Source organism: Gambusia affinis, linkage group LG14 (genome assembly GCF_019740435.1).
Source record: "Gambusia affinis linkage group LG14, SWU_Gaff_1.0, whole genome shotgun sequence".
Taxonomy (NCBI): domain Eukaryota; kingdom Metazoa; phylum Chordata; class Actinopteri; order Cyprinodontiformes; family Poeciliidae; genus Gambusia; species Gambusia affinis.
Genome location: NC_057881.1, coordinates 18,668,115 through 18,687,222, shown reverse-complemented (window position 1 = coordinate 18,687,222; position 19,108 = coordinate 18,668,115). Strand labels below are relative to the sequence as shown.

General features: G+C 38.9%; 1 protein-coding gene across 2 annotated transcripts in view; it reads right to left on the bottom strand.

Annotated features, from left to right (window-relative positions):
• Positions 1 to 19,108, bottom strand: part of calcr (calcitonin receptor) — a 69,837-nt gene that overhangs the window by 42,889 nt on the left and 7,840 nt on the right. Inside the window, exons 1-4 of one of the 2 annotated variants that reach the window (XM_044138318.1) lie at positions 2,228 to 2,838; positions 1,393 to 1,566; positions 253 to 360; positions 15 to 150 (exon numbers count right to left, since the gene is read on the bottom strand). The exons of the other annotated variant lie outside the window; for it this stretch is intronic. The gene's annotated coding sequence lies outside the window, so the exon portion shown is untranslated. Of the gene's footprint in view, positions 1 to 14; positions 151 to 252; positions 361 to 1,392; positions 1,567 to 2,227; positions 2,839 to 19,108 lie in introns of those variants that run through there. 2 annotated transcript variants of the gene reach the window in all.

Sequence of the window (19,108 nt, the reverse complement as noted above, 5' to 3'; positions counted from 1 at the left end):
GACAGTGATTTCACCTCTAGCGTCAGAATCGGGAAGAGATGGGAATTTAAGTGACGTCAAATGCGTTGTTGTGTTGGTGCCAGTCATGCTGGTCTGGGTGCTTCAGAAACTGCTGATCTGCAGGAGTTCTCATGGACAGCCATCTCTGGGCTTTACATAGAAAAGTCAGAAAAAGAGGAACTAAATAAGTTGTCTTAATGTCTATGCTTGGGCAAGAGTGCGCAAATTGTTCCAGAAACCTCAAATAACTACTTGTTGCAATCAGGTGCGATCATGTAAAGCGCTAACTCAGAACGGCCAACAAAGAAAACGGTGAAGAGGATAAGCTGCAGCCGCAGAAAGTCACAGCATGCGCCACTCCTGTCAGAAAAAGGACAGGAAACAGGGCAGGATTGTCAATACTGGACTATTCAGTTTTTAGCATTAAATGGTGTAAAGATCATGAATTGAAATTGGCAGATTGGAGTCTAAATGGGAAAAGCAGATGCTCATATCAGCCAGGAAAAGCCTGATCTGTAGATTTCTAGTTCAAATCATTTTAATACAATGATAAAGAAAGTGGAGCGACCAGACATTCCTTTAGCTGCTTGACGGCTGCCTGAAGCAGATCAATAATATTTTAAGACAGTTGATTGGAAATACTTGTCGTGTTTTTAAAGCCGTTGTTGTCTGAATGGTTTTCTCAGCAGATAACCTGACAAACTGATCAATTAATATCAACTTGTTATACATGCAAACATTATGCACTTGAATGGTTATAGTTGGCAATATTGTATCTGTAATGATCAATATGTCATATTTCAGAAGCATTAAAAAACTAGAAAATTTCTGAAGAAAATTAAATGGGGCCTGCCAAAGTGCGCCCGTCAGTCTGGACTCGGCGTTCTGATGCTGAAAGTTAACATCGACGCCATAGAAAGCTGCAGCACGATCGACGGCATGAGGAGAATCACGAGAACGTCGACTGACATGGACTTGTGCCATTCAGCGTCTTAAAATGAGCGTATGAGCTAAAATTAGCAAAAATGCTAACGTTTTTGCTAAACGTTAGCATTAGCCAAGACGTTTCGCATTTTGGCTAATATTAGTCAAAATGCTAATTGAGCTAGTTAGCATTTTAGCTTAGTGCTAATTAGCTAATTTAGCATTTAGCTAATTTTTGTTAATGCTAAGATTAGCTAAATTTAGCATTGCTAACGCTAATTTTAGCATTTGCTAATTTTAGCTAAATGCTAATTTTAGCATTTAGCTAAAATTTAAATGCTAATTTTAGCATTTAGCTAAATTGAATTTAGCATTTTAGCTATATGCTAAAATAAAAGGAAAACATTTCAGTTCCTGCAACAATGGAGGACAAAACATCAAGAAGAGAGAATGATGTCCATGAAAAACCTGGAAATGACTCCAGCAGATGTCCAGGTATTCAGAGCAAAACTAAATCAGTTGACCTTGGCTTCACCTTGGAACCTGGAAAGAGTCTTAGGTGGAAACGTTTACGCCATGATGTTCATGCAGGGAGAGGAGATGGGAACTGGGAGAACTGGGAGAAACATCTGGGATGAGTCCCTGGAGAGAAGACGATCTGAAGTTAAAGGAAGACGGACTGAAAAACTGAACTACGCTGTACGAAAGCTGCCACATTGCGATTCTGGAGGACCAGAAATAAAACCAGTCCTACAGGATTCACTGCACAGATGTTGAGGAAGATGTTTTAGCAAAATGAGACAAACTCTTTACTCTGGGTTTCTAACTGCTAAACATGAACAAGTATAAAATGACCTAACTACTAAAAATTAACAAGTATAAAATGACCTAACTACTAAAAACGAACAAGTATAAAATGACCTAACTACTGAAAATGAACAAGTATAAAATGACCTAACTACTAAAAATGAACAAGTATAAAATGACCTAACTACTAAAAATGAACATGTATAAAATGACCTAACTACTAAAAATGAACAAGTATAAAATGACCTAACTACTGAAAATGAACAAGTATAAAATGACCTAACTACTAAAAATGAACAAGTATAAAATGACCTAACTACTGAAAATGAACAAGTATAAAATGATCTAACTACTAAAAATGAACAAGTATAAAATGACCTAACTACTAAAAATGAACATGTATAAAATGACCTAACTACTAAAAATGAACATGTATAAAATGATCTAACTACTAAATAACTACTAAAACTCATTTACAAACAATAACTATACTAACTTTTCCTGAGTTTCAGGCTTTACATTTGGCTGTAACTCATTTACAAATGATAAGCCTGTGTAGGTTTTCTCGCAGGTTTTGTACCACTTCCCTGAAAGCCTTTCTCACTGACTTAAAGGGGTTCCACTGCGGCTGTAATCTGTTTGCCATCGTTACCAGGACATTTCGTTGTAGTATTGGGGTCCCCGCCTCCAGGACAAGGAGGATGTACTCTACGTTTTTGCACTCCTTCATCAGGTCTTTAAAGATGGTGGTCCCCTGGAGTGCAATCTTTTCTGGGCTCATTTTCAGAACTCTGGGTTTTGTTTCAACCCAGAGTTTCTTAAAGAGTCGATCACAGATATAATTATATTGAAATAAAGGGTAATTGCTGTTTCCTGTCTTGTCAACAATCTGTTGGATAACTGCTCTGACAAGATTTCTTACAGCAGTCCTTCTCATAATTATCTCCTCGGACTGGTCTTCCTCTGATTCACTGAGGGACAGGTCTTCCTCTGATTCACTGAGGGACAGGTCTTCCTCTGCTTCGCCGAGGGACTGGTCTTCCTCTGCTTCGCCGAGGGACTGGTCTTCCTCTGCTTCGCCGAGGGACTGGTCTTCCTCTGCTTCGCCGAGGGACTTGTCTTCCTCTGCTTCGCCGAGGGACTTGTCTTCCTCTGCTTCGCCGAGGGACTGTTCTTCCTCTGCTTCGCAGAGGGACTTGTCTTCCTCAGGTTCGCAGAGGGACTTGTCTTCCTCTGCTTCGCAGAGGGACTTGTCTTCCTCTGCTCCGCTGAGGGACTGGTCTTTCTCTGCTTTGCTGAGGGACTGGTCTTTCTCTGCTTCGCTGAGGGACTGGTCTTCCTCAGGTTCGCAGAGGGACTGGTCTTCCTCAGGTTCGCAGAGGGACTGGTCTTCCTCAGGTTCGCAGAGGGACTGGTCTTTCTCTGCTTCGCTGAGGCACTGGTCTTCCTCAGGTTCGCAGAGGGACTGGTCTTTCTCTGCTTCGTTGAGGGACTGGTCTTCCTCTGGTTCGCAGAGGGACTTGTCTTCCTCTGGTTTGCAGAGGGACTTGTCTTCCTCTGGTTCGCAGAGGGACTGGTCTTTCTCTGCTTTGCTGAGGGACTGGTCTTTCTCTGCTTCGCTGAGGGACTGGTCTTCCTCAGGTTCGCAGAGGGACTTGTCTTCCTCTGGTTCGCAGACGGACTGGTCTTTCTCCTCTTCCTGTAGCTCTGCGGTTGTCTTGATGTCTTTAGGAATATCAGCTGCCATGGCCGTCGTTTCCTTGTTGTCTTTGGCAAGCTGAGCTACGCACCCTTTAATATCCGAAAGAGAAGCCTCTCCTTCTGACATTTTTATATCTTCCACTTGGATTATCAGTGGAGCCACCTTTGCTGAATGTCTAGCAAAGAAATTCCTAAAAAACCTCTTGATCTCTCCTGTCAGACCTTTAGTCTTAGACTTTGGCTCACTGTCGGCTGGTTCCATGAATGAGGGCGATCTATCCAAAACGGTGACGTTGTGGGTCTCCAATGGTGAACTCTGACTATTTTTAATCATTATTTGTCAGGTTGAAGATAATTTTCAACTCTAGCAAAAACAGCAGGTTCTGTGAAGAATGAGTGCAAAGTGATGTTTAGGGGGAAAGAAAGCAAATAAAGACCTTGACCTATGACGTCTGTCCATACGTCATAGACATCAAACCGCCCACACAGCAGCGTCATATCCTCAGTATGAAGTCACGTTCTGTCAGGAGCCACTTTACTGCGCATGTCAGACTATATTTAAACTTTTTACAGATGGGATAATTAAATCATTTACAAGTGGAGCCACCGCAGATCGCTTCTCTTCGCCCCGCGCAACTCCCGCAGCCTTGCGGCGTCCGCAGCCGTCAGGTCTATTTTTAGCGCCTCAACCCGCTGCTTTTTATTTTGTTACATTTTTTATTATTTCTGAAGGTTTTGTTTGTTAAATGCCGTGATAGGGGAAGCTACAGCATCATTTTCCTCTGATTGTGACCAGAATTGGGAGAAATGATTTTATTTGTCCTTTGCTCGCTAAATATGAATAGCGCGGTATTTAGGTTTTTTTTTTTATGCAGACGGAACTCGGTTTATCGGTAAATATATCTCTCATTGATGTTACCACGAACAAAATGGCTTTAATATCGCTAGTTTATAGCTAATATCCGACGTTTGGGGCATGTTGTCTCATTTATAGACTCACCTGCATTTAGTACTGATGGCTCATTAAGACAGAACCGAGAGTTAGAATAAATTACTCTGTGATAAACTATTCTAACTCTTGGTTCTGTCTTAATGAGCCATCAGTACTAACCCGCTGCTTTTCATTTTAATGAAACGAGTTAGCATTAGCTAGCATGTCGTCAATCAAATTACTCTGTGATAAACTGATTGACGACATGCTAGCTAATGCTAACTCGTTCATTCAACAGAGTAACATCTGTGTGTATGTGTGAAGATCCAGTCCTGCTTCTCTCAGTGATCAATTTTAGGGAAAAATAATTATCATTCAAATAAACAGAGTTAATAATATCTGTTCTCTGTTCGCATGTTATGAAGGGGAGCAGATTAATTCACGAAGCTGAAATAATTCATCCCAAATAAATTTGACAAATAATGAGCAAATATTTTCAAACTTACAGGATTTGTTATTCATCAAGAAATGAATATTGTTAAAATGTGTTTGATTCAGTCAGATTATTAAACAGTTAATCTTCTCCACTTGTAGAGTTTAATCAGGCACGTGCAGAGTGCCTGATCCGTGATGCCCCCAGTGCCCTTTTTGAATTTTTTTTTCAAAAATAAATTTTTATTTTTATTTTTAATTTTTAATCTGTATGTCAGAAGGCCTGTTTGTGCCCCTCAGCAATAATAATTAGCTAAATATAAGTTAGCAAAATAAACTAGTCTGGCTGCCCTCAGTCTAATAATGACTCTCAGAGTGTAACTGCTCAGAGTCATTATTAAAAATAATACCACCCCTTTGCATGGCAGGCCCCAAAAACAACCTTTTTCTATTCCATTTTTAATAAAAGCTATTCCATCATGTCATATATTTTCCTTTTGACATTTTGTGAAAATATCATGAAGCTGTAATATTTTGGCCAATGTTATCATATTGCAAAAAAAAACCTCAAAAAGCTTAGAATGAGTGAAAAGCACACTATAAGAAACCTTTATGAACCCAAATTAGATCAAAATCGACTGTATGTGTGGATTATTCAGCAGATTTTCCGGCGCATAAATTTAATCCACTGCCCACTTGTCTGCTCTAAGGCATGTTCCCTCCCTTCTACTTTTCTCCCACCTGGCATTAAACGTCTTCCTAGCACTAAAAGCATATATCATGGAATATTTGGAGTTGTTCAGTGTTGGCCAAGCAGACTGATCGGAGCCATCTAACCATTTCCTTCCCTGGGCTTATATGTGACAACATGGAACAAATTGTAGCCCTTCTGAATCACTCCGCAGCCCCAACAACTTAAGCACTGGAGGACAGCTGTGGTGAGCAGCGTTGGGAGTGCCATGCATCTTAAACCTGTCGGAGTCAGCGTTTCAAAGTGTAAATATGCGTATTTGCAAAGTCTTCCAAAATTCTTTTTTTGTCAGGTTGTGTACTGTGTTGCTGCTACGGACAAAAAAAAAAAAAGAAAAAAAGTGCAACCTTTGTTTATGTGCAGGTCATTTTATGTGGGGAATCTACTTAATACCTCCAGATCAAAGAGGAAATTTAACAACAACCAAGAAGAGGGACTTTGACAGCTGAGAAATGCTTGTGTCAATTTAAGCCAATTATGACTGTAGCTATTCTATCGTGATTTCAGGGCAAAACACTAACACTCTTAATTTGACCGAAAAACCCCCAGCTACAACTCTTCCTATAAAGACAACATTACAAAAGAATGTAGAAATCAGAAGTGAAACATTGTCAGTCATGCAGACACTCAGCAAACAAAAGAGCAACATTGACATGATTAGAGGTTACATAACTCCAACTGATTTGCATGCAGGTTATTAATTTACTCTAAAATCTGTGGGTCTCCAGGGTTCCTGCTGACAAAGGCCTGGCGTTTTGGTTCAGTGGCTTGTGAAGCACATCTATGTGATCCTGAATTGTCCTGCAAACTCTGTACCCCAGGGGGGGGGGAAGCTCCACAAATAAGACAAGCGTCCACAGCTTTGGGAAAGTGTCCGACCCCTTCAACTTTTTCACATTGAATTTACATTTCTGAATTTCACGACATAAAAACAGTTCTGTCCCGACTTTCAAACATGTCAGGTGAGTCACTGATTAATAATCTACCCCAAGAATTGCAGTAAACAAAAGACTTTGTTTATAAAGGCGAGCTTTGCTCGGACAAATGAGCTGGTCCCTCTGTGGCGGTGACACCTTTCTTCTGTTTTTCTGTTTATGCCCTGATACAATTAACCTGAACTTCATACCGAGAGTCTGTCAGAAGCAGAATGAGCAGACTCAGGTGCTTACCGACAACTGGGAGTAAATAGAAGGTATTTTCCAGGGATAAGAGACTTTTCATTTGGCACCCTCTCTTTTCCTCACCTTTTTCCATTTCCTCTCAACTTTCACCGACTGCGCATCTCATCTGTCACCCAACCTGGTGAGACTTTTGTATGTCTCATTTCCTAAAGTGAAAAACGTAGAGGACAGGCGGCAAATGCCAGATGACCTACGCCAGCGTTGGGTTCAGTGAAACAGCGAGGACAACTCATTTTATCTCAAACACACGGCCAAAGAAATGAAAATATTGAAGAAGCAATATCATCAGATTTCTCTGATTTTCTGGGTTTTTGTGCCTTAACGTGAAAGGTTAAAAAAAAAAAGTAATATAATTCTGAGGTGGCCAAAAGAATATAACCCGATAGTGGGTATCATCTAAAAGGCAGGTCACTTGTTATCTGACCAGGCTGAGGAACACAGTGTTGATACTTCCTGTCCAGATGTCCAGCTGGAGGATGCAGTTGATTGGCGGGGAGACCCAACCTGACCTCGAACCCTCTGTTTATCAGGGAAAATGAGATTTCCTATAGATTGTCACTCTGCAGAACCAAATGTGAAGGTTAGTGCACTGTGACTGTGTTGTACTTGCTGAAATGTTCCACAACCAATATTACTGTCTGCTGTTTATTGCTGCCTTTTGGACATTAGTCGCCTCTGTTTTAATGTCCCTTAAATTATTTTACCAAATAATTAGTAGTAATAATTAGTAATAATTAATGGTCATCACTTCCATTGACACCTTTTAGTCGCCACTAAATGTCTTAAGAAACTCTCCACAGAATGACAAGAAGTCCTTTTTACAGCTTGATTTATGGGTCCCCAATTGCAAATGAAGATATACAGGCACTTTGATAGAGAGCTTGTCCAGCGCCACAACAACCACACTTTTCAGTGTATTAAAACATTGGTTTGTGGGCTAGACTAACACAAAGCAATAGCAGTGAAGTGGAATGAAAGTGATGTATGGTTATAAAAACTCTTATAACTAAAATCCTCATATGTCGTAGAAACAACTTCTTGCAGCAATCACAGAAATCTATTTTATCAGCTTTGTACAGTCAGAAACAGAAATTATTGCCAATTTTTTCCTTGAAAATTTGCTCAGGTAACGGGAAGGTGTAATCAGCCACTCTTAGTTGAATTTAGGTTTGGACTTGGACATAAACATAACATTTCTAACTCTCAGTATTGTTTTGTTATGTTTTTCCAGCTTCTAACAGGTTTTCTCCTGTGATCGCCCTATATTTAGCTCCAATCATCTACCCTCTGAACTCTGAACAGCTTCCCCGCCCATGCTACAAAAAACAACAACATCCCTCATGCATGACTCTTCCGCCACCATGTTTCAACATTGGCATGGTGTGAAGTACTGCTTTTGCGCCACCCACTGTGTTTTGCTTGAAGGCCGAATTGTTCAATTTTGGTCTCACCCGAGCACATTTATCTAAATGTTTGCTGTGACTCTCACACATGGCTTGTAGCACACTGTTAACAGGAAGTCTAATGACTTTCTTTTAACAATGGCTTTCTTCTTCCAGGTCCAGATTTGTGGAGTGCAAAGTGCTGACAGATTCTCCCACATAAAGCCCGGGTGCCTTCTGCTCCTCCACAGAGCTACTGATGGCCGCTTGGCTGCTTCTTTGATTGATGCTCTTCTTGCCCAGCGAGACGCGTCAGGCAGACACCTCTTTCTTACTCATTTTGAAGCAGGGAAACTCTCCACTTACAAGGAGATTCTGCAGGCAGTTAATTGCTCTCAGTTTTATTAAAAATAAAATTTACGACATTGCTCGAGACACAAGAATAGAATATTTAATTAAAACCTAATTTACAGTGAACTGCTGGACTCTGAATGCGCACTCCCGCAGATTGTAATTTTTGTCAGCTCAAAAAAATCAGCTGCTCTGTGGCTGTAGCTTAAAATCCACCATACACAAGTAGATTGATAGTCTTGCAAATTTCCAAAGAAAATAACAATCCTCCATCTATCACTTCGCTGCAGGTTCCCTGGTTGACGTTCCCTTTTCTCACACAGGCATTAGAGGCTTTGCTTTGCATGCTTCACCGTGATTTGTACAAGTAAAATACTATTTTTACCCACCACATTGAGAGGCATCGCAAAATGAAAAAGAAAGAAAATGGAAGTGTGAGGTGGAAGTACTCTGAGCAAAGAGGCACAATACAGCTGCAAAGATCCGCTTTGAGAACCGCTAGCAGAGAAGAGGTGCTACAAATCAACCATACAAGATAACCCCACCACTAGAGCAAGGGTGGCAATCAAACAGAGAGTTGATCTCCGAGGATGACATCCACCGAACCCTATTCTTCAATCATAAACTCCAACAAGACAGTTTAAAGTGCATCAGACAGTAAGGGCTTATTCAGATGGAAAATGATAGGTGCTTATTGGAACAACTGGTAATAGCTCTGGTATGTATGTGCACTGGTAGAGTGGAGCAAACACTGCAAAAAAACAGAAAAAAAAACAATCCAGCTGGGTGGGAGGGAAAAAAAGAGGAGGTTGACAGAAATATCGCTGTTATAGCAGGCGCGGCCAAAACACAATAGAGAAACAGCACGGTAATTTCAGCTGAGGGGGCCATTGCTAACCCTGCATGATCCAAAAAGGGTTCAAAACACTGACAGCAATGCACTGGCAGACACATTTAATAAATAGGAAAAGGCCTCAGTTTTCTGCCTCGGACTTCTTTACAATCACGCTCTCTTAATAGGATTATATTAAGACGGTATGGATGCATATTTTTGCTAGAAAGCAATCGTGTAAGCACAGCTTCTCCAGACATAAAACCGATACTGTGCAACCTTAACATTAGTGGCATTTCATGCCAGCAGGGAACCCATTCACAATGAAATGGATTAACATTTAAAACAGTTTCTCAGGGGAGGAAATATGCAAACTGTGAGCGTGCATTCAAGTTAAGATGTGGACAGAAAACGGCTAGTACCAATCCTTGTGTCTGAAGTACACAGAGTAACAATAAACAGGCCTTGCTGAATCCATATGACTGAGATGAGACAAAAAAAGGATTGCGGTTTTTCTTGCTCTCTAATTCACAGTGTTTAAAGAAACAATGCACCATTCTATGCTAATGAGCATCCTTCATATATAGAATGGCCTTATTTATATGCCTTTCTGTCTGTAGGCGTGTAGGTGCAGATGTTTCAACATGAATAGCTCTGAAAGCTTCAAAACGTATTACACATATCACGAATGAGTTAAAACTCACATGAGCAGGAAAAACAAAAATACGTTCAACAAAAGACTCAATCAGTCTTAAAATAATGTGACATGCAGACACTAAAAATTGCTTTCATATCACTGCTGAATAGGTTTGTAGGTAGGTAATAATAATAATAATAATAATAATAATAATAATAATAATAATAATAATAATAATGTGAGTTATTATTTTTGATTCATTTATTGATTAGGGAAATATACAAACAATTAAATGTTGTATCATTACTTAATTCAGAACATGACTGTTTGGTGTTAATAAATAATATGCGCTGGGCTAAACTGATGAAGCCCAACGAAAGGAAAAGATCCAACTGCACTCTGAAACAAGTGAGCAGCAGTGGAAGTTCATGATGCAGGTCGGCTGTGACTAAAACAAAATCCCTTAAACAAATAATTTGTTGCATTTTTTTTTTGTGGGTTGCCAAGCTGACCTGTTACAGTGTTCATTGACTGCAGCAAATTAGATACTTTTTCCATGGTGACATTTGTGATCTATCATCTGCCATCTTATGCTTAGGTCTTGTTTCATCTGAATGAGTAATATATTCATATAATTTGCGGTGCAACCTTTTTTTTTTTTCTTCTTACACGTTCAAATATGGAGCCCAGATTCTCTGTTTGAAAAAAAAAAAAAAGATTCACCACAGCATGACGCTGCCACAGAAGTGAAGACGTGTTCAGAAAGATCTGCATTTGGTTGGATTGAAGCGGGATTACTTATTTATTTACACACCACACGTTTCAGATTTTTGCTTGTCAAACATGTTCTTTAAACTTCATACACATAACAATTTATTAGATATTTATAACATATCCATTGTTAACTGCTATAGGAGATGTATTTTTTTACCCTCCAGAGCCTTTTTATTTGGACTTGCACGCTACATCCATTTATTTCTTAAAACCTGTTTTCCATCATCTTTGTTCTTTGCACGTTTGGCACATCAGGAAATCACCAAAACAAAATGATAATCGCAGGGAAACGTGACGGTGGTAGGAACATGGTAGGTGAAATCACGACAGAGGTCAAAATACAAGTGTACACTTTCAAGTTTCTGATAGACTAACTAAGATTAAGAGATACGTTTTTTTTCCCCCTAATTTTTAAAATTAATTTCACACCTATGTTCGACCTAATGAGATGATTGAAAAGTAGTTCTCCTTTGCAGAGGGAACACTGTGCACTCGCAGCATTACTGGAAGCCCGAGCGTACGTCAAAATAACAAAAAAAACGACTTCTCCAGAACAAAGTTCAACTTTCGGCCTACTGAACAAGAGAAATCCTCCCAATCAGATGGACTCAGAGAACTTTAGTGTGGCAAAGAACTAATTTCACCAAGTCAGGATATGAGATACTGACAGACTCCTACGCTAGAGGGCCGAATGCTGAAACTGCGTGAGACATAAAAAGTGAAATTCAAAATCATCCAAGCCGACGCCATAATTTTCACAAAACCAAGCAGGCAGTCAATTTGGGTTTCTTAGGCTAAGAAAAAAAAATAATCAACTGAAGATCTATGTGGGTTTTCAAACAAATCTCCCAAGACTTGTATTATTGTTCAGCACAAGAACAAACCCGACTGCTTCACTGACTCCAGGCAGCTGTTCCACTCAACGTGAATGCCGACGATAATTACAACCATTTCACCAGCATATGCTGAGGGAGGAAAAAAAAAAAAAAAGCATCAAAAAGTTTAGAAAACAATGCTGGAAGTTTCGATATTTAGCAAAAAAGTATGACCTTGATAGAAAGCAGCAGAGGATGCCAGACTTAAGAGCTGCTGTCTGCGCAGAATTACCTGGAATGGGACCAAACCCACGCTGCGGTTCCCAAGTCATTAACAGAAACGAGATGATTTTTATTGTCCCCGAAGAAGAAAAAAACCCCAAAAACGATCAAATCTCATCAGAGAGGATAGAAACGCTGCACAGACTCGTCCATTTGCAAGCTTCGACACTTTATCGGGTATCAGTTTCTGTCAGCATTTACTCAAAACAGGTTGCCACAACCTGAGAAGTGCTGGCTGTATTTACACAGCAGTAACATAACCTGCAATCTTTCCTGCAGTTCATTGCCTCCACGGTGGTTAACGGTGTACCGTCCTCTAATGTAAGCCTCATTTTGTCTAGTGCTTTAGTATTTTCCCACATCATTTGTAAAGGCTAATTCCCCAGTGGCGGCTGGTTAAATGTGATGTCAAATAGGGGATAAGTTCCTCAGCACCCTATTGGTCATGCACTGCCAGTAGCACCACATTAAGGCGGCTTGAGAAGAGCAGGGATTTCTAGCTGCAGTTCAGAGAGACGATCATAAGAGAAATCAAATGCGTTTCATGTGCAGGCAGCCGGGCCCGCTTATCTTATCCTTTTCAAATGTTTTCATTAAAGGGCGCAGTATTTGCACAAAGACAAAGTCATTCAAGTTCTAATAATATCCTCCTGTGTTCCTCTAGTTTGTCTACACACACTTCTGGCCAAAGGTAAATTTACCAGAAAAGGCAGAGAACCATGACTTATTTTTTTACTTGTTTGTTACTATATAAGTAGTGAATAAAAGGGAACTTAAAGGAAAATCATACATGCACAATAGTCTTAAATGTGCAGCAGAGAAAATAATATGTGGCTGAGGAAAACATTTCTGTCCCTTAAACATTTTTTCTATCCTTGTCTCACTTAACTGATGTAATTATATCAGGTAACCTTCAGTTAATAAAAACAAAGTTTTCCAGGGATTGACTTTGTCTATAAAGAGCAAAAAATCTATCAAATCTAATTCAGCGCTTCTTACCCTTCTTGAGTAAATCATGAATTACCAAATTGTTGAGTTCAGTTTCTTTAATAACTCTCATGTTTGATGACTGTCAGGTTCTTAAAATCTAGAAATCAGCTAAAGAGAACGCGTCTGACAGCACGACGAATGTAAAGAGGTGTCAAATAAAATGTCAAAATCACTGACTGGGGCATGTTGACGTTGACAGCCACCTCCAATTACCAGATTAACATTAACAATACTGCTACTGCCAACATTAATAAATACACTGATGATGTCACAGACACAAATACCACCACAGCACAGGTCAACCAGAAACCCTGGCTGATGGGGGAAGAGCTACAGGTTACTGTAGAGCAGGCGATGAGTCTGGTCTGAGCTCAGCAAGAGCTAACCTGTCCTGAGGTATCAGACTAGCAAAGAGGAAGTACTGCAGAAAGAAAACCCACCATTTCACTCACTGACTGCAAAGACACAAGGAGCCTGTAGGAGGGACAAACGCACCTCATCACCAGTCGGAAAAGCTCAGCAGCGCTTCCACTTCCTTCCCAGACTAAAAGAGCCAGAGCATATCAGTCCCTAATCCTCAAGTCCATTTTCTACTTTTTTCACGGGAGTGAACAGGATCAGAGACTGGTGCAGCGTTCTTGGAAGAGTTTCAAAGCCGAAACCAATGCTGAGCATAAATAACACAAGAGAGCACCGTATTTGCAGTGATGTAAAAGCAATCATTGTCACTTATCACAAACACCAGGTGGCAGCGTTTGTGGCCACAAAGTGTTTCTCTTGATCGAGAATTAGCACAAAGGAGCAATTCATTTTCACATGCAGCCACGTTGGGTAGCTTTCATGCTTGAGAAATAAAGTCAGGATTTTGAAAACTGCATTTTGTATTAATCTGTTGAAAAGTGATGTATTTTCTAACAGTACTCTTAGATGGCTTAGATTGAAGCACATTTGTGTTTCATACTGGCCCAGTCAAAGTCCAGACTGGGTCAAATCTGACTGAGAATAGGAGGAAAAATTTGAAAACCAATGTTCACAGACAAGTCCATTAAATCTGACTGAGCTCGCGGCTGTTTTCAAAAGACTAAAAGAGGTTACATTTATTTCAACAAAGACAAATCCATACAATGCCTTTCAAATTTTAGTTTGCTAAATGTGCTACAAATCATATTTAATTTTATTTTCACAAGTGTGCACAGATTGTTTTTTGGGCCTATCATAAAGAATCCCAATAAAGTAGGTTAAGATTTGTGATTGTTGAGTAAGAAAATGTGGAAGACATTATTTTGCAAAGCATTGCGATCAGTTATCCCTTACGATCTCAACGCCTTCAGGGCATTTTTTAAAAAGTCTCTACACTATCGAACACTTGACAAATGCTTTGAGATGCAAGCGCTGTGTCATCAAAGTGATGGATGTTAGGACTTTAACACAATCTTGTCGAGTCATATTCCTACAGATCACATCAGGACAAGTAGAAAACACTTGGACTCTGTAATTTATAATTCGGTAAATGGAAAAGAAAATTTAAACGGGCTGGGTCTGAGGCTGAAATTCTTGTTTTGTACCATACACAGGGAATGTCTGCAGCCAACTTTCCTCGTTTAACCGACACACACACACACGCCCCGACACACACCAAACCTTGCATACGTTCACAGAGGTGAGTGTCTCTGTCGCCCATTTCCTCTCATATCCCATGTTAGATACCATTATCTGTGCCATGCTGATGGGCAACAATTTTCAGCCCAGGAAGAGCATATGGCCAGCAAAGTACACTGCAAATTGCAGCCACTATTAACTAATCAGTGGATGAATGTGCATTGATGGGCCTGATGCTGTGCACTACCACTATTACAGTCGGCCTCATAGTAAACCATTAGCACTATGGGGATTGGGTTTCAACATGAAATGCTGTGTTTGCACCGTGCAAGTTAATCTCTAGAATTTTCATTGTAAATAAAATAAAACCGAATGTGTATTTACTAATCTAACACGTTAGATTAGTAAAGCGCCAAAGTTGTCTTCCTGAGGAATTCTTTCAATTTTTTTAGCTATAACATTTTATCATAAAAAATGTGTTTACAATATTTAATTAGGTATGTGATTGATTATTAAGGGTCTTGTACAAACCTTTTTTATGGCAACAGAAATTTATGGAATACATTTTTAAGAGGAGAAGGAGGACGAGAAAGAGAAAGAGAGAGAGAGGGAGAGAGAGAGAGAGAAACAACCCTCTGGACAGGTGAGATGATGAGTGACTGGAGAAAATGCTGTAAAACACACACACCCACACACGTGCGGACGCTCACATAAGCACATTAGAAATGTCTTTACTCTGAAATAAATAAATAAATAAATAAATAAATAAATAAATAAATAAATAAATAAATAAATAAATAAATAAATAAATAAATAAATAAATAAATTATTTGGGTCCTCTGAGTATTTGAAGATACCTAGTTAGCAAACACTTTACACAATGGGTTTCTTGTTCTATTGTAACTGTAACCGAGTTTTACATTATTATTGCTAATAAACAATTAATAGCCATATGAAGCAGTGGAATGAGATTTCTTAAAAGAGACAAGCTTTCCATAAGTACTAATCATGCTAATTGCTAATGTAGAATGATAAGGACAGTTTTAAAATTTCCTGTGTTATTGTTTCCATTTGTTTTGAAATCTAAGCTAATTCTGATTGACTGCATAGATGTGCTGCATTTCTTTGAGATTGTCTTTGACTGTGTTACCAGTTAGAATCCAGTTTTTGGTAACTTTGTGATTGTAAATATTTTGTATTTTATGTGCTCTGAATAATATTGCATTGCTATTTCCTTATATAACAAGCACAGATTGTACCACAAAAAATAAGTCATAGGGGGGAGGAGCACTGCAAAAGTACAATATACACATATTTGGAATTAGCCCTTTTTTTTCTGACATCCCTGAGAATCAAATCTATACAAGCATTTTGAAAAGGTTTTGATTCAAAACACCCAATGTGACAGACGAATAACACCACCTGCATGGTGAAGCTTTGTGGCGGCAAAATCATGCTGTGGGAAAACTGTTATTTTTCACAAGAATCAAAGTCGAGGGAAAAAATTTTGCAGCTAAATGTGGTAATTGCAGAGAAATATAGGTGTATAAAATGCTAAGTACAAATTAATGCCAGACTTTCACAGTTTTTATTTTTTAAAAACAGTAAAGAGCATGTGCCAATTTCCTTCCACTTAGCAACTGTGTATTGGTTGTACTGGTCAGTCATGTAAACTCTCATTAAAAGCACATCAAAGTGTAAGAAAACAAAGTGTGAAAAATTTAAAGGAAGGAATGTTTTTGCAAGGCACTTGAAGAATAGTTCATCTCGACAAAAAAATGCATTTTTTATTTTAATGGTTATTTTAATTTCTCATCAAACAAAGAGAAAGAACAAAATATTTATCTCTTGGTTCTGCTTTGGTAAATCCTTTCTACTTTTATGTTGCCACTTAGGACAATATTTTACATGTGCAGGAGCAACTGGCACGAAAACAGAATCAGGATCTCTAGAGCCGGTTCAGAGAGACGAAAGATGGTGACAGATGGGCTGAATCCAGGCCTGTCATCTATGTGACTGACTAAGCAGCACTCTCTATTCCACTGCTCCATCTGCACATCATAAGTCTTCAAAATTCCCATTTCCCTTACAGTTTGACTATAAAAAAAAAACAAAAACAAAAACAAAGATACTAACAAAACCGAAATCCTGATAATTCCACCATGGCATTACATCTCTCATCTTTGTCTCCTCTTTCTCACGTTCAGTTTATTTTTCTAAAGAACATTCATAATTTTATCAGTCAATGCAAAGCTATGGCATAAATAAGGGCAGCTGGCATGAGCATGCGAACACGCAAACTACATAAGCAATAAAAAATGGGTGGGGAAGATTTTCACTCCATATAGTTATAATTATTACGAACAAAAACAGCACAAGGCAAATAAAATTTTAACATTTTTCTACGTGCATAAATCTCAAATATCATCATTATTAGTTTTTTTCAATCAAACTTCTACTTCCATGAATACTTATAGTGAAAGCAGATCCAAGCTGACACCTATGAGAAAAGCAGTTAATTGAATATTTCTGCCACTGAGCTTCACTTGAAAGGTTTTAACAACGGTTCTCCTTCCAGGCAAGAGAGAGCATCTTATACGCCCCACTGGGTCAGGGGGCAGCCCGCGTTTGACTTCTGACAAGCTGTAAACAGACTGAGGGAAACGGGCCAAGAGAGAAGAACAAGTACTATCAGAAATACGTGCTGTGACAAGAAGAATAACCGCAAAGCAGCACAAGTGCTCAAACAGTTCTTTAATATCGTGACCAGGAGCTAAAAATAGGAACATATAAAATGTAAACTAACAAATAGACCAATAAGAGAAAGCAGGGAAGGGAAAATGAGCAAACATTGCATTACAATTTAGATTAACACAAGCAGCGGTCATGCAAATTGATACAGCAGGGACAACGGAAAAAAGCTGCAGAGAAGCATGAGGATTAAAGATTTGCAACCAGAGGGTCTCTGAACAACACAGATATTATGGTGCAAATTGGAAAGCTCTAAAGCAAAATCAATATTCAGTCTTCAGGAGTGAACTGAAAGAGCAGAAGTACAATGGATTTGATTTGCACACTGAGGTCAATGTCTAAAAATTAAATAAAACATAGGTTATATGCATATGGAAACACTGAGGTTTATAGAGTTAACCCAATATAACTACTGCTCTCACAAAATGTCAAACTTTCTGGAAAGAGCTGCTTCATTTGCCCACCTAAAGGTTTTTATTACATGAACAGGAGCATGTTCTTTTGTTTGAATGTAAAATATGCGGAAATATACTATTATTTTGTATTAATAAGAGCCTCGTCACTAGCCACAACAAATTCCAAATATCACTGATTTTTCCACTTATAACTACAACCTATGGAGGTCTTATCACTGGAATCATTCTCCAACAAGTGCATCATTGTAGCTAACAAAAATAAATAGATAAATAACATAATCTCTCAGCCATTGAAGATCGTGTTTTGCATCTGGTATCTCTGATTAACTCCAACTCAAAATCAAAAATACTTGGCCTCTTTCAAATCTGTTTTAATAATTTTTTGGCATCAGAATACCCTCATTGTGAAGATCTAAATATGAAAACGTATCATGAAACTTGGAAAACAAACAATGAGCAAAAATCTTTAAAATGCTTGAAATTGAACCAATTTTGGGGGAAATTATTTTATGCCATTCATGCCAATAGCAAATATAAAGATGCTATTTTTATATTTAATTTCCCTGGAATGTAGTAATTGATTCTTCACCAGATTAAGCAACCTGAGATCGGATGTGATGCCAATGCTGTCTTGCTGATGCCGGAGCATAAATTTCCCTTTGCAAAAAAATCCTGTGAAAGCTCCTTCTTAAAGCCCTCTCCTATCCTTAGAGACTATCTGTGGACCCTACCAAACTCTTTCAACCCTACGATGAGAGAAAAAAAAATCAGAAAACACTCGACATTCAGAATCATTAATTTCACAAGTGAATCTAAGAAAAAAAATCACAAACTAGTCATCCTTTTTTTTGTTTCTTTGTTTGTTCGGATGGGTTTTTAAAATGTGTTTATTGTGTGCAATTTCCTCTGGAATGATTACAAATCCCAGAAATGAACTCAATTAGCTCCTTGCTTTTGATCACAAACAAGATTGTATTCAACTTGAAACTGTGCCATCAGATTTTGACAAAGATGAAAATAACCTTATTTTATAGGTGGGGGTAGGAAAAAAAAAACAGCCACCTGAGTTTACGTAATAGCTCTCCCTCGACACCACAGATCAATCACTGAACTCGATACTAGGGAGGATTAAACTCTGTTCCGGCAGACCCTGTGAGTCATAAAGAGCCAAAATGAAAAAGGAAAAAAAGCTGAACAGTAAAAGGAAATCGTTCATGGTTTAATAGTGGAGAGCTATTGTAATAAGTCAGAATTAGCAGCCTCCAATAAAGCACACGGCGCTGTCCTTGGAGGAGGGGGAAATACGCTGCCAATCCATTAATTACCCCAAACTATGTTGGGCTGTTCTTTCAAGCCACATGGAGGTCGGGGGACTTCAATGCAGCTGATGTGCCACTAATCCTCTTGCTTTGAGCCCTGAAATGATTTCTGAATCATTTATCATCTAAAAAATCTTTTGTTCACAATGACAGTCTAAGCTTTTTTCTTTCCAGCTTTGTGCTTCCTACCACTTTCTCTAATAATGTGAGTGAACTTGCCCTATCTGTCGATG